We start from the raw sequence: 19,173 nt of genomic DNA on the forward strand, positions 1-19,173 counted from the left end.
CCTTAATCTCAGTGCAAGAGATACCACAGAGAACAAGATACACAAAGTTCACACTCTCATAGGGTTTATGTTCTCATGTAATACCCACGTCTGCATCACGTCTTCCTGAAAGTCGGTATTTATTTTTATTGACTGATATTATAAATATCTTTAACAAAATATATCAAGTGAATTATAATGAAAGAAAATTAACTTTTGTCACCTCATTGGTATATGATATTGATCAATGAATAAGTGAATTAATTATTTTCATCAAATATGACTGTTATTAACATAGTTCTGCTTTCATTTTCGGTTTGGAGTACGAGTCAAAATTTACATCCATGCTGGATTTTACTAAAACTATAACCTCATTTGTGGCAATTAGTTTCATGTAACATCCAGTTTCTACTAAAGGACATTCTGGAAGGTATTCTGACAAGGAGTGGAGCATTACTTGTTTTCATCTGACCGCTAATAATCAAATTCCAGCCAGTCTGCAAACTTTGGTCAAAAGTAAGTGTCACTTAATTGTCTAATAAATTATTTTCTGTGGTGTTTCTTCCCCTCATAGTTGTTTTTTTTTTTTTTCCCCACTATGAACTTTTCCCGCTTTTCAGTTTTTCCTTATCTTAGTAGTCAAGTTAGTGTTATAGGAAGGGTGTATTTCTTTTTTTTTTTTTTTTTAAAGATTTTATTTATTCATTTGACAGAGAAAGAGACAGCCAGTGAAAGAGGTAACACAAGCAGGAGGAGTGGGAGAGGAAGAAGCAGGCTCCCAGTGGAAGAGCCTGATGTGGGGCTCAATCCCAGAACACCGGGATCACGCCCCGAGCCGAAGGCCAACGCTTAACGACTGAGCCACCCAGGCGCCCCGGAAGGGTGTATTTCTTAACTGCAACCCAAAAGACTAAAAATAAGACTGATAGTGGAATTCTTAATAGAATGTTTTTTAAAAAATGGCAATTATCACTTTAAACAAAATAATTTAAAATATATAATTCTATGCCCACTGAAAATATCCTTCAAAGTAAAGGTGAAATAAAGACATGTCCACAAAATTATAGTGAAGAGAATTCACTAGTAGTAGATAGATACTAAAAGGAAGTCTTCAAGAAGAAGGAAAATACTCATAGAAATAAATACAGAAAAGAGTAAAAGTGCTAAAAAAACTAAAGAATGGAAAAACATGTTATTTCAGCAGTATCCAAAAGAAGTCTTATGTAGTTATGCCAATGTCAAATAGGGAATATTTTAAGGCAAGAAGTATCACTAGAAATAAAGAGCAAAAAAATAAATAGAAGAAAAACATTTCATAATGAAAAAGGTCAATCTACCAAGAAGATTTAATAATTCTAAAATTGTGTGCATCCAACAATATAAGTTCCAAATATATACAGAACAAAGTGGCAAAAGTAAAAGGTGGAGTGCAAAAATCCACAATGAAGAAGATTTTAACACACATTTCTCATAACTAAGTCCAAGCAGGAAAAAAATTCAATAAGCACATAGAAGATCTGTAGAAGTTATTAAGATATTTACCTAATTGATATATATGAAGTGCTGCAGAACAAAATAGATGAATGCACAGATTCTCTTGACATTCACATGAACATTTATCAAAGTGTATTGTAAAAAATTTTATATAGGCTGGAGTAAAAAGAAAATCTCAACAAATGTTAAAGTACTAGATAATTCAGAAAGTCCTTTGACCCCAATGTAGTGAAACTGGAATTCAGTCATAAAAGATGACTAGAATATGTCCTTATATTTGAAAATAAAGCTATATATTACTAAATAATCCACAGATCAAGCGTTATACAGTAAAGCTATATATTACTAAATAATCCACAGACAATATTTTGAACTGAATTACAATTTTTTAAAAATCTAGTATTGCCTGCAGAGGCAGGCAAAATTGTTTAGACAGAAGGTATTACATTAAATGTATATATACAAAAAACGAAAGGCTAAAAATGATTATTCTAAAGGAGTTAAATAATATCAAATTAATTCTAAGAAAATGGAAGAAAAACATAAAGAGCAGAAATAAAAATTTAAAAATCTATGGAACACTAAATAGTCAATAAAAGTATTAAACAGGCAAAAGTTGATTTCTCTATAAATTATAGACTAATAGATTTGATACACTCCTAATAAGATCTACTAAGAGGGGCATCTGTGTGGCTCAGTCAGTTAAGCGTCCTACTCTTAATCTGGGCTCAGGTCATGACTTGAAGCTTGTGAGATCCAGCTCCATGACAGGTCTGTGCTCAGCGTGGAGTCCGCTTGAGATTCTCTGTCTCCCTCTTCCTATGCCCCTCCCCCACCCTTACAGCTATAATCTGTGTGACTATATAGATAAAGGAAGAAATGTTTTCTCTAAACAAAACTTCGTTCAAGCTAAAAGACATCACAGACAAGCTACAAAAAAAAACAAAAAACAAAACAAAAAAAACCCAAAAACCAAAAAAACCGAAAATAGTTCAAATTATGTTCTGTTTCAAGAAAACAAAGTAAGAGATTCATCTAGGATTCAGCAGTTAGAGATTAGGAATATAATAATAAAACTATTTATGGAAATCTGTATCAAAAACTGATTTTCAACCTTTCCAGTTTCATGGCGGTCTCATAAATAGCTACCGTATTTTCATCCTTGCAGATGCGAGAATGCTCAATGCCTATCAAAAAGGAATGATGAGGCAGAACAGATGAATGAAGTAGGGAAGTCTTTTGGAAAAACAAATCAATACGAAAGACTTTCTTTAATAATAGAGTGTAAATCCAACCAGGAAGGCAGTTGTGCCAGAGCCGCCTTGGAATTCCCCCAGGAAAGACAAGGCAAGAAGGAGTCAACACTTTAGGCTCAGCCGGTTCGAATTACTCTGGTGCGTCTGGGGCCGCAGAGGTTGTCTCTAGTTCCCTGAAACCCATTCAGGGCAGAGAAAGCACTGGGCTCCGCATCTTCAGCTCTGCACTCGCACCTGCATCAGGGAGCAGCTGTGGCTCCGCCTCCTTCCGGTCGGAGCGTGAATAGTCGGTTGCCCACGCTGCATCACATGGCGCGCCCGCCTCGTTCGTCCCACTTCCTGTCCTGCTGTGGATGTTTCGTAGCACGTCACAGAGACAAGGGTGAGTGCAGTGTAATAAGGGATTTGGGGAGAGGGGGACCACGTTCGTGTGCTTTTGTGAACGTATATTGCTATAATGACGCTATTTTATTACTGGGTACTGCTGTGTCTCTTCCGGTGCCTCCTGTAGGCATTAAGCTTTGTCAGAGGGGCTTAGGTATAGGAAAGGGCATCGTGTCCGCGGGTTTCGGTACGCTCCATGGTTTCCGGCACCGCTGCGGTCCTGGCACGTGTGCTCCCCAGCAAGGGCACACGACCCTACGGACGTGGGAGGGAGAGCTGGGTAAGACGTAGTTGGGGCACGGACAGTGCGCTGCTTGGTGTGTATGCAAAAACGTGCTTGTGGGAAGGTTGTCGTTATCTTCAGGAATCCTCTAGCTCCGGGAAGGGCAGTCTCTTCCCGGGTCTGAAGGCTCCCAAGAGAGGTCAGAACGTCATAATATACAGAAAATAACCAAGCACAATTAATACACATACCGACTGTTGACAAGGGTGTGGAGGAACTGGAATTCTCATACACTTGGGAAGACAGTTTGGTAGTTCCTTTACAATGTAAACATTTACCTGCTTTGTGACCCAGTGATTCCACAGTTAGGGGTCTCTCTGCCCAAGGGAAGTGAAAGTGTAACTCCATACAGATATTTGTACACTCGTATGAGGTATATAGCTGGTGTATTTCGGATAGCCAGGATTTTGTAAACCATCTAAATGTATGTCAGCAGGTGAGTGAATGAACTGATGGTGGTAAAGTCATGTAATGGAATACTGTTTAACACAAAGGAGCAACAAGTGAATGTGCACGTGAATGAACAACACCATGAATGAGTCTCAGAATAATTACACTGAAAGAATCCAGTGCATGCCAAATGTCTATAATATATTTCATATCATTCTAGAATTCTTATAAATTTATGTAAAATATATGTAAAATTGTAGAAAATGCAATCTAGGATGACAGAAAAATGTTCAGTGGTTTCACGGGGATGGGGTGAGTGTTAGGGAGATGTCAATGGCAAGGGGATCATGTAACTGTTTGAGGTGATGCATTTGTTTGCTATTTTTGGTGTCAGTTTTCTGACTGCAAATTTTATTAGTTTCCTAGGGTTACTATAATAAATTACCACAAGCTGGTTGGCTTAAAGTAACAGAATTTTATGACGTCAGTTCTGGAGACTAGGAGTCCAAACTCAATGTGTTCCAGGGTCATGCTTCCTCTGAGGTGTCTACGGGAGGATCCTTCCTTGCTTCTTCCAGTCTGTAATAGTCCTGGGTGTTTCCGGCTTTGGGGCAACATCCCTGCAGTCTCTGCCTCCATCTTCATATGGCCATCTTCCCTGCATCTGTGTCTTTTTCCGAAGTTCCCACTTCTTAAAGGAAGGGAAAAATGAAGGGGGGGGGGACATCAGAGGGGAGACGAGCCATGAGAGACTATGAATTCCGGGAAACAATCTGAGGTTTTCAGAGGGGAGGGGGGTGGGGGGATAGGTTAGCCCGGTGATGGGTATTAAGGAGGGCAGGTATTGCATGGAGCACCGGGCGTGATACACAATGAATCATGGAACAGTACATCAAAAACTAATGGTGTACTGTATGGTGACTAACATAAAAAAAAACCCAAAAAACACTAGTCATATTGGAATTCCAATACGACCTCATATTAACTAATTACATCTGCAGTTACCCTATTTCCAAATAAGGTCACATCCTGAAGAAACAAATATTTCAACGTATCTTTTTAGAATTTGACCAATATATGTTTATTTACATACTCAGAACTTATCAAATTGTATTCTTCAACATGTGTGGTTAATTGTATGTCAGTTAAACCTCAATAATCTGTTCAAAGTTGCTGAAAAGAGAGTCCTATAAGCAATACACTACAGTAGGCCAAATTCTAGATCTGAATTTTTACAAAAGAAAAAAAAAACAGCATAATAAGAATAGGCTGTGTATCATATGAAGGAAATTGAAAAAAACATTCAAGACACCAGAGTCATCCCATTAGAAGTTCCCTCAGGAGAGAAGAGAATGCTGTCAGAAAGATGAAGCATCATGATTTTATCCACAGGGTGTCCATTACATGGGTGAAGTGTGGCAGGCTTACTGCTTAGAAGACATTCAGTTGAAAAGGGTCATAGGCAACACCAAGTTTTGAAAGTACAAAATAATAGCTATGTTTTCAAAGTTTAAAGGGTCCTTTAAATTTACAGAAATGTGTTTCAAATACCCACCCACAGGAAGGAAATAGGACCATTGGCATATTTAAGTATCTTTACAAATTAACATATTTGAATGTTAATTAAAATTCAAATAAATAGATTTAATAAGAAAATGTATATTTTATTTTTTTTAATTTTTTAATTTTTTTTGTCTCTGTATTCTTTTTTTTTTTTATAATGATTTTTTATTATATTATGTTAGTCACCATACAGTACATCCCCGGTTTTCGATGCAAGGCTCGATGATTCATTAGTTGTGTATAACACCCAGTGCACCATGCAATATGTGCCCTCCTTACTACCCATCACCGACCTATCCCATAGAAAATGTATATTTTAAAATAAAAGAGATTTAAGCACGGTGGCCATTGAAATAATTTTCATATAAATTTCTGAATACATTTTAGAAATTGGCAGAGTGAAATTTAAAATAGCTTTTATTTGATTCGAAAATTGTATTTTAACTTTTAGTAGGGTACATTCGAAGACTAAAATATATTATTGAATATGACTTAATTAGACAGTACCTGCAGTGATTTAGTACAATTTTTTTCTTATACTGGACATAGAAAAATAAGAGAAATCAAATATAACTTTTCTGGTATACAAACCTATTCAAAACTGCATCTAGATTCATTTTCTAGAAATACTTGAAATAGGGGAAAAATTTCTTCTGAAAATTGCTGAATTTTTTACATCATTATTAGCATTTCTGCCCATTAATAATTACCAAACCCTTTTTTCTCCCTTCAGGACCTCCTCTGTTCTAATTTTATGATGTTACTCCTAAAATCTTTGTGTATCTACTAACCTAGTTCTTGGGCTGGTAGTGAATTTATTTTCTAATTACAGGTGGCCTGGTTTAGGTCAGACAGTGATGGGTCTCCACCTGTATGTTGAGTCAGGAATGAAGTCTTATCATCCTGGTGTGCTAGCATGGAGTCCAGTGAGCTATCCAAAGATATGCTTTTTTTCCTAAATGAATTGAAGCCAAGGGGATGAGTGTCTAGCTCTCATTTGGTTGGAGGTCTAGTGTGGAACCATGCTGAGCTGATCACTGAATGAGTCTTTGTGGAACATCCTTCCATGTGCCACTTTCACTGGACAAAAATCCCCTGGGGGTTACATGAGAATAAAGTATTTTACCTTTATTAGTTTTATGAGACTAAATTTTAGATTCAGCATTATTTTCTTTTCCTAGTTCTTCTAAACTTTAGTGATCATGAAAGTCAATTTGTTCCACTTCTCATTCATTTACCAATGGAAAACAATCCTTGGGGGCCCTTTTAAGATTACATTAAATGTAATTATCTGGTTTCAAGTGAGTAAGACCCTAATTACTTTTGAAAGAAGGTGCCTGAATGATATACCTTCAACCTACATCCAATTTGTTCTACTCAGACAACCATCAAGGAAAACATTCAGTGACAGAAATACAATGTGTAGTCTAATTTGGTATGGAATGAATATTTTCTGCAAGGCTAATTACAACCTCCTGGAAAAAAAGACTAATCTCTTGTCACTGACACAGTAGGTCAATAACTATATTTACATTCCCCATTGGCACCTGCTATGTTCTCCGGTAATCAACTCACCAGTAGATAGGACACACTTACCATGCATAATGTGGTTTTAAATGTACTATTACATTTTATTTTTTTATTAAAACATTTTTAATTTAAATTCAATTAATTAACATGTAATGTATTATTTGTTTCAGGGATACAGTCTGTGATTCATCAGTCTTACATAATACCCAGTGCTCATTACAACACATACCCTCCCCAGTGTCCATCACCCATGTACTATTACCTTTTATTTATATCTATTTTTCAAAGCAAGCACATAAGTTAAACTATTTATTTTCACTCATTAGTTAAATTTAGGTACAGAGAACTCATGAATTCATCTAAACAAAACATAAATTACAACTAGCGCTAAGACTAAGCAAATTTTATTGCAGCAAATACTGCTATAAAATCTGCAGTTTAGTGTGAAACTGTGATTAATGCCCATGTTTGCCAGGTGATACCTAGGGAAGTTGTTTGGTGGGGTTGTTTGTTTTTATTGACATTGGATTTCTAGTCCTTGTCTATAAGAAATTGAAAGATTTTTATATTTCTTTTATTTTTGCTTGTTTATATTCTTTTTACTTTTTCTGGTTTAGTCTCACAGACTGATTTGGTCTTACAGCCAGCAATCATGTGTGAGTGTACGTCTGCATGATAGCAAAGGAGTGACTTTTCCTTCCTTTGAGTATTAACCTTAATGTGTCTTATTTTAGTTTTCGTTTTCCCTTGGGCAATGTTCTGAGTGCATACTTTGACGTCAACAAATTCTCTTGCAAAACTACATGTGGCTCCTTTCAAATTGAGTCTTCCCCTCCCCAGCCTCCCAAAGATAATTTCAAAAATTTGATCAGAAGTCATAACCTGGCAGCCTGTAAGCCAAATTCATTCAGTAGATGTGTTTCTATTGCAATGACTGTTGTGAGTTATATTGTTTTGTTTTTACCTCTGTAGTATTTTTTAATTGAATAACTTTTAAAAATCGGGAAATTTCATGTAACCTGGCTTTTGAAAATTGTGGGATTTGCCAACATGGAGTTCACTTTCTACAGGGAAGAAATCTTCTGGAGTCGAGTCCTTTTAGCCTTGGCAAGTACACATCAGTTTACCATAGATTTCAACAATCATGATTTTTCTTATCTTGGCTCATTTCATTCATGTATTACTTGCTTGGTCCAAGTAGCCATTTAAGAGTGTAATATGTGATTAATATGCATTCAAAGAGCATATATATTGGAGGACCATGCTTGTGCTTATGGCTACAGTTTGGCTTAGTTTCCACTAAATGACGTAGCTGCTTGACGGACAAAAGCAGTGCTCTGAGAAAGCGTCCTTTATATGGTCATAGTTTACTAAAATTCAAAGTGTTTTACCTATATAAAAATAGCTGTTTATTAAATATAAAGGCAGATATGGATAAAACATATATACATTTCCATTACAAGACAAAATGACGTTAAAGCAAGATGTGAGGGGCGCCTCACCCCGCAGTTGGTTAAGCATCTGGCTCCGGGCACATTCTCTGAGTCCTGGGATCGAGCCCCCACATCAGGCTGCATGCTCGGTGGGGAGTCTGCTTCTCCCCCTCTCCCATTGCCCCTCCTGCTCGCTCGCTCTCTGTCTCAAATAGTCTTTTAAAAAATAAAAGAAAGCAAGATTTGAAAATAAAAAGATATAAGTCTAGTTTTAACTTGCCCACTATGAGTGAAGTTTGTTTTTTCTTACTGGTTTATGAAGACAGATTTACTTTCAAGTACACCTTGGCTATATACAGCCCCGGGGCAAGTCTTGTCTCTCTCCCCTATGCAGTAGTTCTTCTGCTGTTAGCCAAGTGCCAGAACCCACCCACGGAGAGCACAGCAGTACTGGTTTTACCTCTGAATCTCAGAACTGAGACCAAGTCCTCACTGAATCTGTAGGGACTGAGCTGTGTCTCATTCTTCTCCTGTCGTCTGACTCAAAAGCTGCCCTTCAGGGTGGTAGCTGAGCCCACTAAGGTTGGCATGGCATACCAAGTCTGCCATCTTCTTGCTGTCTCTCTCTCCAGCTTCTCTTTGTGCCTTATCCCAGTGCTCCGCTCTCTTTACCCTGAATGCTCACATGAAATCTAAACCCTTCGAACCCTACATCTTCCATTGTTACGTTTCTAAGTAGCAAAGCATCAAAACACAGCTGTTTCTGGAGAAGTTTTTAATGATACTCTCTTGTATGCTTTAAACAGGATTAAACAGTGTTAAACAATTTTTTAAAATTCGGTATAATTTTTTTTTAAAGCATTTCCTACTTCATCTTTCCCATAGCGCTAAGGGATGTAGGGACACAGCTGCAATCTTCACTTGCTCCAGCTCTACCTTTGTTGTTATTGTTGGGTTTCCCCAGATGCCGCCTCCTGTCTACAGTGGCTCTCCCTACTACTTTTCATAATGAGTTGGGTTTTAGTATTCTCTGTAGGTGTCACCGATGGCCTAAGTGGCCTTGAGAAGAACTCCATGAAAGGAGAGGATGTCTGAAGTGGAGGAGAAAGGGACGCCATTGAAGTTAATCACACGTGATGGCGATTCAACCTTCCTGTAATTAGTGTTAGTTGCTAGAATGAAGCTGAGAGTAGAGAGGAAGACAAATAGTGATCCTTTCGTAAAATCACAATATAGGTAAAAATACAACTTTATTACTATCAGTACAAGGTGTATGTAGAAACATCACATAATCCCTGATACTTCGTGTAGCTGATGAAGTGAAATATGCCTGATTTCAAATCACCACTTCAGCACATGTTTTCAATATGTGTTTTCATCTAGAACTTTTATTTCTTGAAATGAGATGTCAGGGAGTGGCCAAGCAGGATGATTAGCTCAGATCATTTAAGGAGTAGACCTTGGGCAACCTTGTTAACATTTTGAAGATAATTTTTTTTAAATATAGCTTTATAATAATGTGGATTGAAATAATAGAAGCACTTCATTTTAAAAATCGAACATATCTGTACTTTAATGATTTTTCTTCAGTATTGCAAATTAAATTTTTATTTGTAGAATTTAGTAAAAGCAGAGTGGGGCATAGTACTTAAGCCTACAGTCTTATTCAAATTAAAATACCCGGATCTTTTAATTGATAATATCCCTTAGAAAGGGTGTGATCTAATTAGTAACATTGCTGTGCCTGGTTTTCTGATTTGAGAGATGGAAATGATAATAGTCATATATTAATACTAACTTAATGGAAAAAGAGGCTTTGCAGATGGGAAATACTCCTATCCATTTGACTGATGCCCTGATTTAGTTAATTCTAGGTCCTTCTTGCAATTAACAAATATTTACCAGCACGTAGGTGTTCTGGTGCTTGCTGTGGAACGTGTACTGGGTAGACCTCCCATCTCTCCTCATGTGACTGCCTGGTAGGTGGCAGGGTAGAGGAGCCCCTTATGACTGGGCTGCAAAGAGGAGTTCGTGGGGAATTTGGCGTTGACAAAGCAGTTACTAAGAATTTCTTATCTTCCAATCCCACGTCAGTTCCCACAGTTTATTGTCTCCGGTCAATATTATTTGCTGTGGATTAGGTACACGTGGCTTTTATTATTTTGCTAGTAATGTGGACATTTTCCTTCTTTACACATTGGCAAATGTACATCATGTTCTGTTTCCTGATGGCCTCAAATGTCTCCACTAATTCCTTAATGTAAAAGTCAGCAGTGGGAACAAGGCTGACCACACTACTATGTCAGGAGGAATCCTAAAATTCCTAAGAAAGAAGACATAAAGGTATTGTAGCTTATTCAAGAAGAGCGTGGGGATTGGAATTGTATTCCAGTTTGAACACAGAAGCTTCCATTGGGTGACTAGCTGGGCTTCTTTAAACAAATCAGTCAAACTTATCTATGACTGATTTTTCTTGTTCTTAGAATAAAGCAAATCTGGACAGATTGAGAGTGATGTTGGATAGGCGAGGAAAGTTAATATATGAAAAGCACCTAGCAAAACACCTGGCATACAGCACTCATCCAAGGAATGATAACAAACTTTATCATCATCAAAATCATCTTGGGGATAAAGATCAACATTACAATGACTTGCAATTTTATGCCTTTTAAGGCCTGGCTTTTCAGAGATCCTGTTACCCTGTTTCAGGTCTTTTATTTACAATATTAAAACAAGCGGTGTTTTGGGTTTTCTCTGTACGAACCAGCTTTAAAAAGTGGTAAAGAGATTGGTAGATCATAGGATGTGAAAGGGTGAGCCATCATTCTAAATGGTGTATCCACATTTCATCAAAAGAAATTGAGATGTAATGTTTTTCCTGCTTTAATCAATATAAATACCAAAGTCAATATTTGCATTCTTGAAATAGAAGCAGACAAAGGACCCTAACACTTCCCTGGTAAGGTGGCCATTAAGTTCCAGTTAGCCTGAAATAGGCCCAGATTATGTTTGTTTTCCCGGTATCCTTATTATCGGTGTCCCTTTTACTCTTAAAAGTTCAGTTTGGAAAATAGTATATAACTTACATGGTTGCAACATAAAATGGTAGACTTGTTAGGCTGTGGCAAATTTATGTAGCAAACTGAGAAAAGCACCTGACTGTCCAAATGTGATTTTTGAAATTCTGCTACCTACCTGTCTGACATGAGGACCTCCATAGTTCTCCTGGATCTAGTTGTAAACCTTTGTTATTCTGAGAACCTCCAACATAGGAGGAAGAACTGTAAACCTAAAAGGTGATGTTGTGATTGAGATCTAGTGGTTTTAGTGATTGACTAGGATTTAATGCTTTGATGGCGATCAGATTCCCATATGAAATAGTTTTTTTGTAAACCACAGTAAAGTGCTCCATGGATATCCCACTTAAAGAAAACATATGAACTTGACTCAAAAAGAAATCAAGGTTATTTTATGAACTAATAATTGCTAAAATACTTCCCATTCTGATAGCCCTACTGCTGCATTTAATTGCCAAAGTACATGTTCTTGGGAATGCATGGACAGATTTTGATTTTTTTTAATAAAAGATAATTATCCCAAAGTTACACAGAAAAGCATCTCTTTTATTTTAGACAGAGTCACAGTTTAAAAAAAAACGAGTAGTTACATTCACATTCAATGTGTATTAACTTTTTAGAGACTCTTAATATGTTTGTATTTTCTTTCTATTCCTTCTAGGCAAACTCTTACCTTCACTACCTATCCACCTGTTTTCTAGCTAGTATTTTTATTTACTACTTACAGCTCACTTACTTGATCCCAAAGAAAGATCAGATTTAATTGGGAAATTGAGCAGAAGAAATGCACTGGCTTAGAAGCAAGCAGTGGATACTAGCCAACTTTAGGTAGTTAGGTGGCCTTTCGCTTACAAAAGTTGTGGCCAAGAGGCAGGTAAACTACTCCGTAGTCATCGTCTAAGGAAGTACTGCCTAATAGGGTTCTTCTGTACTTGCAATTAACCGTCTTGCTGTGGATCGAAAGTAGAGTCCCTTTATGTCAAAGCTACACTCTGCTATGGAATGTTAAAGTGAAGTTCCATCACACTTACAGTATTAAATCCTGCACAGGATATGTCTGGGAGTGGTAGGTGCCAATCACCCACCCAGTCTACCCCACACTCCCACCCACAGGGCTGCTCTCCTGCTTTTCCCACCTAGGTTGAAAGACCTACCAGATCATACTCATGCATAAACAATGCCATATGCAATTAGTCCTCAAAACTTCCTATTTTTCTGAAATATTTGATTTTATTCTTTCTGTTGTTTAAAATCTTATCTCTGTATGTAATAATAAAAATAGAAGTAAAAGACAAGATTTTCCTGCATCTCCATTTATATGTCACTAACACTGGAAATTTGTTTCATTCAAAGCAATTCATTGTATAAAAAGGTATTTATTTGAAGTCTCTTATTTAGGGTCTTCCATATTGCTCCATGTGGGATAAATGTTCGAATTTTCCATTTTACTTTCCACATTATTATAGGGACATCAATGAAATTGAAATCTTGGTTAAAAGTACATCATTTAAGTAAATTATAGGGACAAATGAACTTTTGGGTAGAATTACACATTTTAAGTAAGTGAATACAATTTACAATTGGTACGGGCGGACTGTTTAGATAACTATATGGGAATTTTAAAATCTGATTATCTTGTTCGTGTATAAACCCAACTCCTCTCTTTTATGTTGAGAATTTTTGGTATGCTTTGACTTGCTCTGGAGATTCACATGAAGTCCTTGGACTTGAAATAATTACTTCACTTACACTAACTCACGTATACTAACTGCAAGACTACGTTGTAGTCTCTCCTGAAAGAGTTCTCTAAACCTGACAAAATGTTATTTCTCTGATTTAACTACACAGAGTTGCCTTACCGAGAAATGTGAGTATAGTTTTCTTTTTTAAAAAGGGAAAATCTTTTCTCACAAAACAGCAAAGCCATGAATCTATAGAATATCCCTTCAAAATATTACTGTTGGATATTTCTTGTATACTTTTTGGACTAAATGTATATATCAATATAAAAAGAGCATATAGGTTTAGTGTAGATACTCCCCATTTAAGTCACTCAAAAAAATAGTTTCATGTCATGAAGAACATACGTAAGGTGTTTTCAACATACATGATTAATTATGAGGCCCTGAGTCCACAGATAGTATTATCACCAGAAAACTGTAAAATCTCAGTAAAGATACAAAACCACAAATGCTTTTACGCCATCTACTTCATGAGAAGTAGCTTCTAGTTTCAGCTAGAATAAACATAGGAAAAATATTTTGACAAATACAATTCTAATTCTGGTCAAAGGGATGTAAACTACATCTCCTACATCTTAATTACAGTTGGATCCTTTAGGGTAACTACTAGATGACTTGGAGGCTGTCAGTTTCTACTGAAAATGAGAACAAAGTATCCTTGTTTGTGTCAAAGATGTGGTTTATCATTTAGAACCAGAAATAGCTTTAGAAACAATTAGGCCTGTTTTCCAATGCCTGTGCATTTGAATATTAACCATGCAAAAAGCAAAATGTTGACTATCTCAAACTCCAAAATTTAAATAGGAGATATTTTTTTCCAATAGGATAATTCATTCATCTGCATGATACCTTTTATATAAAACATACCACTAGTTAACTTATCAAGGCAAAGCTCAACTCAAATGCTATGGTGTTGGATTGGAGAAAGCTTTTTTAAAATGACAAAAAGCACAAAAATATATAAATAGCTGTGTTTAATTACATTAAAGTAAAACTGCATATAAAATTCTACAAACAAAAGATAAAACTGGAAAAAATTATAAATCCTTTAACAGTTAAGGAATTCATATTCTTAATATGTCCAGGATCCATGTGAATCAGTTGGGAAAAGACCAATGTCCAATGAAGGATTGGGAAGATGACATGCATGTGGGGAAAAAACTCATCCTCACTTATACAAATTGAAACTCAGCTATGTAACATACCTATCCTATTCCTATAGTTAAAAAAAAAAAAATTACTGACACAATGTGTCAATGGGGTGTCAGGAAAGAATGCATTCTCATGTGTTGCTGGTGGAAATATACACAATAAAATACAACAGGCAGTTTGGCAATATTTCTCAAAATTGAAATGTATAATTCATTTTGCTTAATAATTCCCCTTCTAGGAATTTATCCAATGACATACATGCTATGTAAATGACGTCTGTGCAAGATTTATTTGGAAATAAATGTCCCTGTAATAACTCTGCCCCAGTCCGAGGAGCCCACTGAGGCTCCGCGAAGTTGGGTGGCATTCCCCAGACTCCCAGGCAGGAGGTGGGCAAATCCCACTGGGCTGTGGAGGGGCAGGGTGCTCACCTTGTCACCAGCTGGTCCAGCACCTCCTGGGTGGTAGCATAAGCTCTGTATGTGGCCAGGAACATGGAGACGTAGCTGAGGTCTCCGTCTAGGAAGGCGGGCAGCAGGTGTTCTACTCGCTTCTTCAGCAGCTCTGCCCGTTGGGGCTGCACCACGCAGGTCCCATTGCTCTTCACGGTTGAGGCCTTTCTAGCCTGAGGTGGGACAGGGGAGACATGCGGTCTTCACTGCGGTCACCAGGAGGGTCGGGGGTTGGAGCCCAGAGCAAACCCCCAGGCTCTCGGTGACGTAGGCAAAGAGGTGGGACAGGAGGGCCCACAGTAGACAAAAGGAGCAAGGTGCCTGGCTGGTTCCGTGGGTTCAGGGTCCGCCTCTTGGTTTCGGCTGAGCTCCTGATGCGCGCGTCCTGAGATCGAGTCCGTCGTCAGGCTTCGCACTTAGGGCAGGGTCTGCTTGAGGATCCTGTCTCTCCCTCTGTGTCTCCAACCCCCGTCTCTGTCTCTGTCTCTATCTCTGTCTCTGTCTGTCTCTCAAAAACATAACTCGTGCAATCTCTTTAGGGAAAAAGGAGAATGGCAACAATACGGGGATGTGAGGTGGGGGGTGTGTGAATGGACGTCGGTATCTCAGGTCAGATCGTTAGCGGAGTATTGACAGCCACTCCCTGCACTAACGGCATCGTCCCTGTGATTTCTGACGATGTATGTCAGGCTTGAGAACACAGAGACTGTTTCATGGGTGGGGGTGCTCGGGATTTTAGGGCACGTAGGATGTTCCGTGCAGCGCTGTGAGTTGGCAACAGAAGGGAATCACATGAACGTCCTGCCTCTGTGAAGGGCTCAGTGGCTGCGGTAACGGATGGGCCTTCTGGAATGTTGTGCAGCACAAGGAGGCGCCTGCTCCGGACCCTGGAGGGGCCCCAGGGATGGGTTCCTTCACAACCAAAGGGCAGAGCAATAGGCATAGTACCATGAGCCCCAGGCCCCTTTGGGGAAAAGTCTCCCAGCTCAGCAGGATCTCGAGCAAGGGATGAGAGGTGGTTTAAGGTCGCTTTTCTGATATTCGTACAGATATGTGGATAGGGACTGTGCATGGGGCCAAGGCCGTTGGCAGGGCCCTGACGGCAGGTTTGGGGAGGAGATGGGGATCCAGGTTCACATGGGAGCAGGAGTCCAGGAGGGAGCCCCGAGGAGCCCAGAGGCTGGTTTCTGGGATCTGGGTCCCTTTGTGCCGCATCGGTGCCCTGGGTGCTGGGTCCCTCTGGCACCTCCACTCACCCTGAGCCAGCGCTGGACTTTGTTGGCAGTAGGGGACTCCTTCCTGTCCTTCAAGGAGGTGGGGCAGGGGATCCCATCGTTCAGCTCCTGCCCTGTCTCCTGTGTGGAGCTCTGTAAAGACAGTGCCCGGCAGCCAGGCGGGAGGCCTCGGAGGTCTGTCTGGCTGCCTTTGCTGGTCCTCAGACCCAGGGGACTCCCTTGCAGACCCACCACACCCCAGGATGCACGCAGCTCCACCATGGAGAGAAAAGTGACACAGCTCGAGGGCCTTGGATTCACTCTGGCCCTGGTGAGAGGCACCTCAGGAATCCTCTTTCCACCCTGCCCACCGTGGCATCGGTGTGACCATGAAGGCATCCCCAGGGTATCCACTGCCCTGCAACCTCCTCCAGCCCAGGGCGGGACCTCCCCCACATACCCCTCTTTCCCTGAAACTGGGGGGATGGGGCTGCCCAGGGATGGCTCGGAGAGGTGGCCTGGCCTGGCCTGGCCTAGGCCGCTCAGTATTACCTTCCGGCACCTCCTGGCAAAGGCCCTGCGGCGTCGGGGGCGCGGGTTGAGCCAGTGTCTGCAGCAGGTGAAAAGTCCCTCAGCCCGGGGTTTCTGGAAGCCAGAGCCCCGGAAAATGGGCACGCAGCAAGAGAACATCTTTCGCTATCGAATGTCTCCGGCCAAGTGAGCCTGATACGGGACCGCACTAGAATGTGGGTGCCTGGTGACCAGGGTTCCAAGTTCTGTGGGGGTCAGTTATCAGGGAAGTGACTTCACTTCCTGGGATCCCCTCCCCGAGTCCACACCTGGACTAGCACCTACACAAACAGTGCTCTGGGCTGCCGACTGCTCATCCCCTTTCTGCGTGCCATGCCACATGCGTACCCGGTGACACCAACACAACCCTCTCCACAGGCCCTAGGGAAGGTCTGGGTGCAGCCAGGGCCCCAGCTTAGAAACACCCCGGGCTCTGACACAAGTCTCCATCTTCCCTGTTTGGGACCCCGGAGAAGCCGTTGTGCCCGTCAGGGATGGTCTGTGTCTTGCCTGTGCGATAGGGATTTTTCCAGCGGACTTCTTGCGGAAGTCCACAGGCATAGGTGGGATACCATCTAAGAAATTGGGGGAGTGGTGTCCCACGTAGGGAATACCTGCCACCACATTTTCTTCCTTTCTCACCTTCTCTGAGTCTGTAGCTCCTCCGATGCCACCCACAGTCCCTATTGTGTTGTGTGTGTATCTGTGCACATGTGTGGGCCCCAATACTCGTATTGTGCAGGCCCAGAAGATGAGAGTCCCACCTAGGGGTGGATGGGAAATAGCTTTCCCAGGTCTTAGGCTTTCTAATTTCCAAGGCAAACCCTGCAGAAGGCATTGGAGCCTTGGCTTAGAGGGGCTGAGCCCACCCTTACCCCTAGACGCTGCCAGTAGTGTGTCACGAGCCATCCCTCCTTTCCTCTGGGTGTCCTGCGGGCAGGGGTGCCGTCAGTGGGTTGCCCTGGCCTGGGCTCCTCCTCAGACGGGTACGTGCTGGGATGCCTCCTGCCTGGGATGTCGATGCTTCTTCTCATCACCCCCATACCATGTCCAGGTCTACAGCCAGTTCCAAAGCACAACCTCTTCCCGAGCTCCCAGTGAGTAGCTAGGTTCAGCCACGGCCCCACCGTTAAGGACACTCGGAGAGCTGGGTTCAGGCCTGGTTCTGCCTTCTTACCAGTCTGTGATTCTGGGCAAGGCACGGACCCTGCTGGGGTCTTCCCCTTGTTGCAGAGGCTGTCTCTTACGTAACTGATTTTCTTTTATTTGAAAGATTTTCTGTGTTGGTTTGAGAGACAGAGTGTGGGGGGTGGGGAGGATAGAGGGAGAGGGGAGACAGAATCTCAAGCCGACTCTGTGCTGAGTGTGATGCGCAATGCTGGTCTTGATCCCAAGACCCTGAGTTCGTGACCTGAGTCCAGATCACGAGTCGGAGGCGTAAGCAACTGAGCCACCCAGGCGCCCTGGCAAAAGAACACTTTCGATATATTTCCAGGCAATGCAGGGAAGTGACTAGTGCAAGGGGGAAGACAAACATGAGGGACTCTGCATTTCCCTAACTTACTGCCTAAAGAGATTTCATTTCTAGTCTACGGGTCAGGAATGTAGAACACAGGCGAAGCTCAGCCATTTCCATGAGTTGGAGACAGCAAGGTGGAAGTTTGGAGAAGTCAATATGGCTGTGGTTTACAGTACAGAATACTGAGGAGAGCTGCACAGAGAAAGAGGACCTCAGAAAGCCATCTAGGATCACTTTTGAGTTGTCATAGAATTCCGCAGTAGGGCACATGTGTGAGGAACGTAGGTGGTGTGGGGAAAATAATAGCGCAGGGGAAGCAGAGAGGAAAATGTCACTAGCCTTCACACACAATCAGGAAAAGTCTGTGCTACCGGCAGCAGGCAGAGTGGAAAACCTCGTAATTCGTGGGACATTGCAAAGAGAGCTCAGAATACCAACAGAACAGTAGCAAAATACATTGAAGACTACTGTGATACCACCTAACAAACCTTTGGAAAGCTAGTCTGGAAGGATAAAATAGTTTTCCAGGAACCTCCCCATCAGAACAATCCTCAAGGATATGTGTAGAAATATAAGCCATAGTTAATATCTAACAATTAAAATTCACGATAGCTGCCTTCCAACAAAAGATTACCAGGATGCAAAGAAGGAGAAAAGTTCACCTCGTACTGAGGAGAAAGATTAAACAATAGAAACCTACCCAGAAATGAAAAAGACGATGGAAGTATTGCACATGTACATTCAAACCACTGTTAGAAAGAGGTTTTATATACGTAAGAATGTACACAAAGGATGAAGTGAAACAGAGATATAGAAAATATGAAAACAAGGAAAACCCAACTTCTGGAGCTGAACAGTAGCACGTCTAAGATGAAAAATGTAGTAGATGGCCTTTCTTTCACGTTAGACACTAAATAGCAAAAAGAGAGAGAGAGAGAGACAGAGAGAGAGAGAACGTGAATGTATGATCATTGCAGTTGTCCAGAATAGAGCAGAGAAAAGGAAGGGTGCAAACCACGCCCTGCACACAAACACTAGAGTATGTGTGAGCTTTGTAGCAATTTCACGTGGCCTGGTAGATAAGAAATTGGCTGAGGTACAGAAAAAAACTGTTTGAAGAAGTAATGTCTGATTA

General features: G+C 40.7%; 1 long non-coding RNA gene across 1 annotated transcript in view; it reads left to right on the plus strand.

Annotated features, from left to right (window-relative positions):
- Positions 1-299: 299 nt before the first annotated feature.
- Positions 300-19,173, plus strand: part of LOC123796383 (uncharacterized) — a 57,502-nt gene continuing 38,628 nt past the window's right edge. Inside the window, exons 1-2 of the long non-coding RNA XR_015722735.1 lie at positions 300-495; positions 2,642-3,111. This is a non-coding gene — a long non-coding RNA (uncharacterized LOC123796383). The remainder of the gene's footprint in view (positions 496-2,641; positions 3,112-19,173) is intronic.

The sequence above is a fragment of the Ursus americanus genome, chromosome 33, assembly GCF_024610735.1.
Source record: "Ursus americanus isolate L20-20 chromosome 33, mUrsAme1.1.p, whole genome shotgun sequence".
In the NCBI taxonomy this organism is placed as follows: domain Eukaryota; kingdom Metazoa; phylum Chordata; class Mammalia; order Carnivora; family Ursidae; genus Ursus; species Ursus americanus.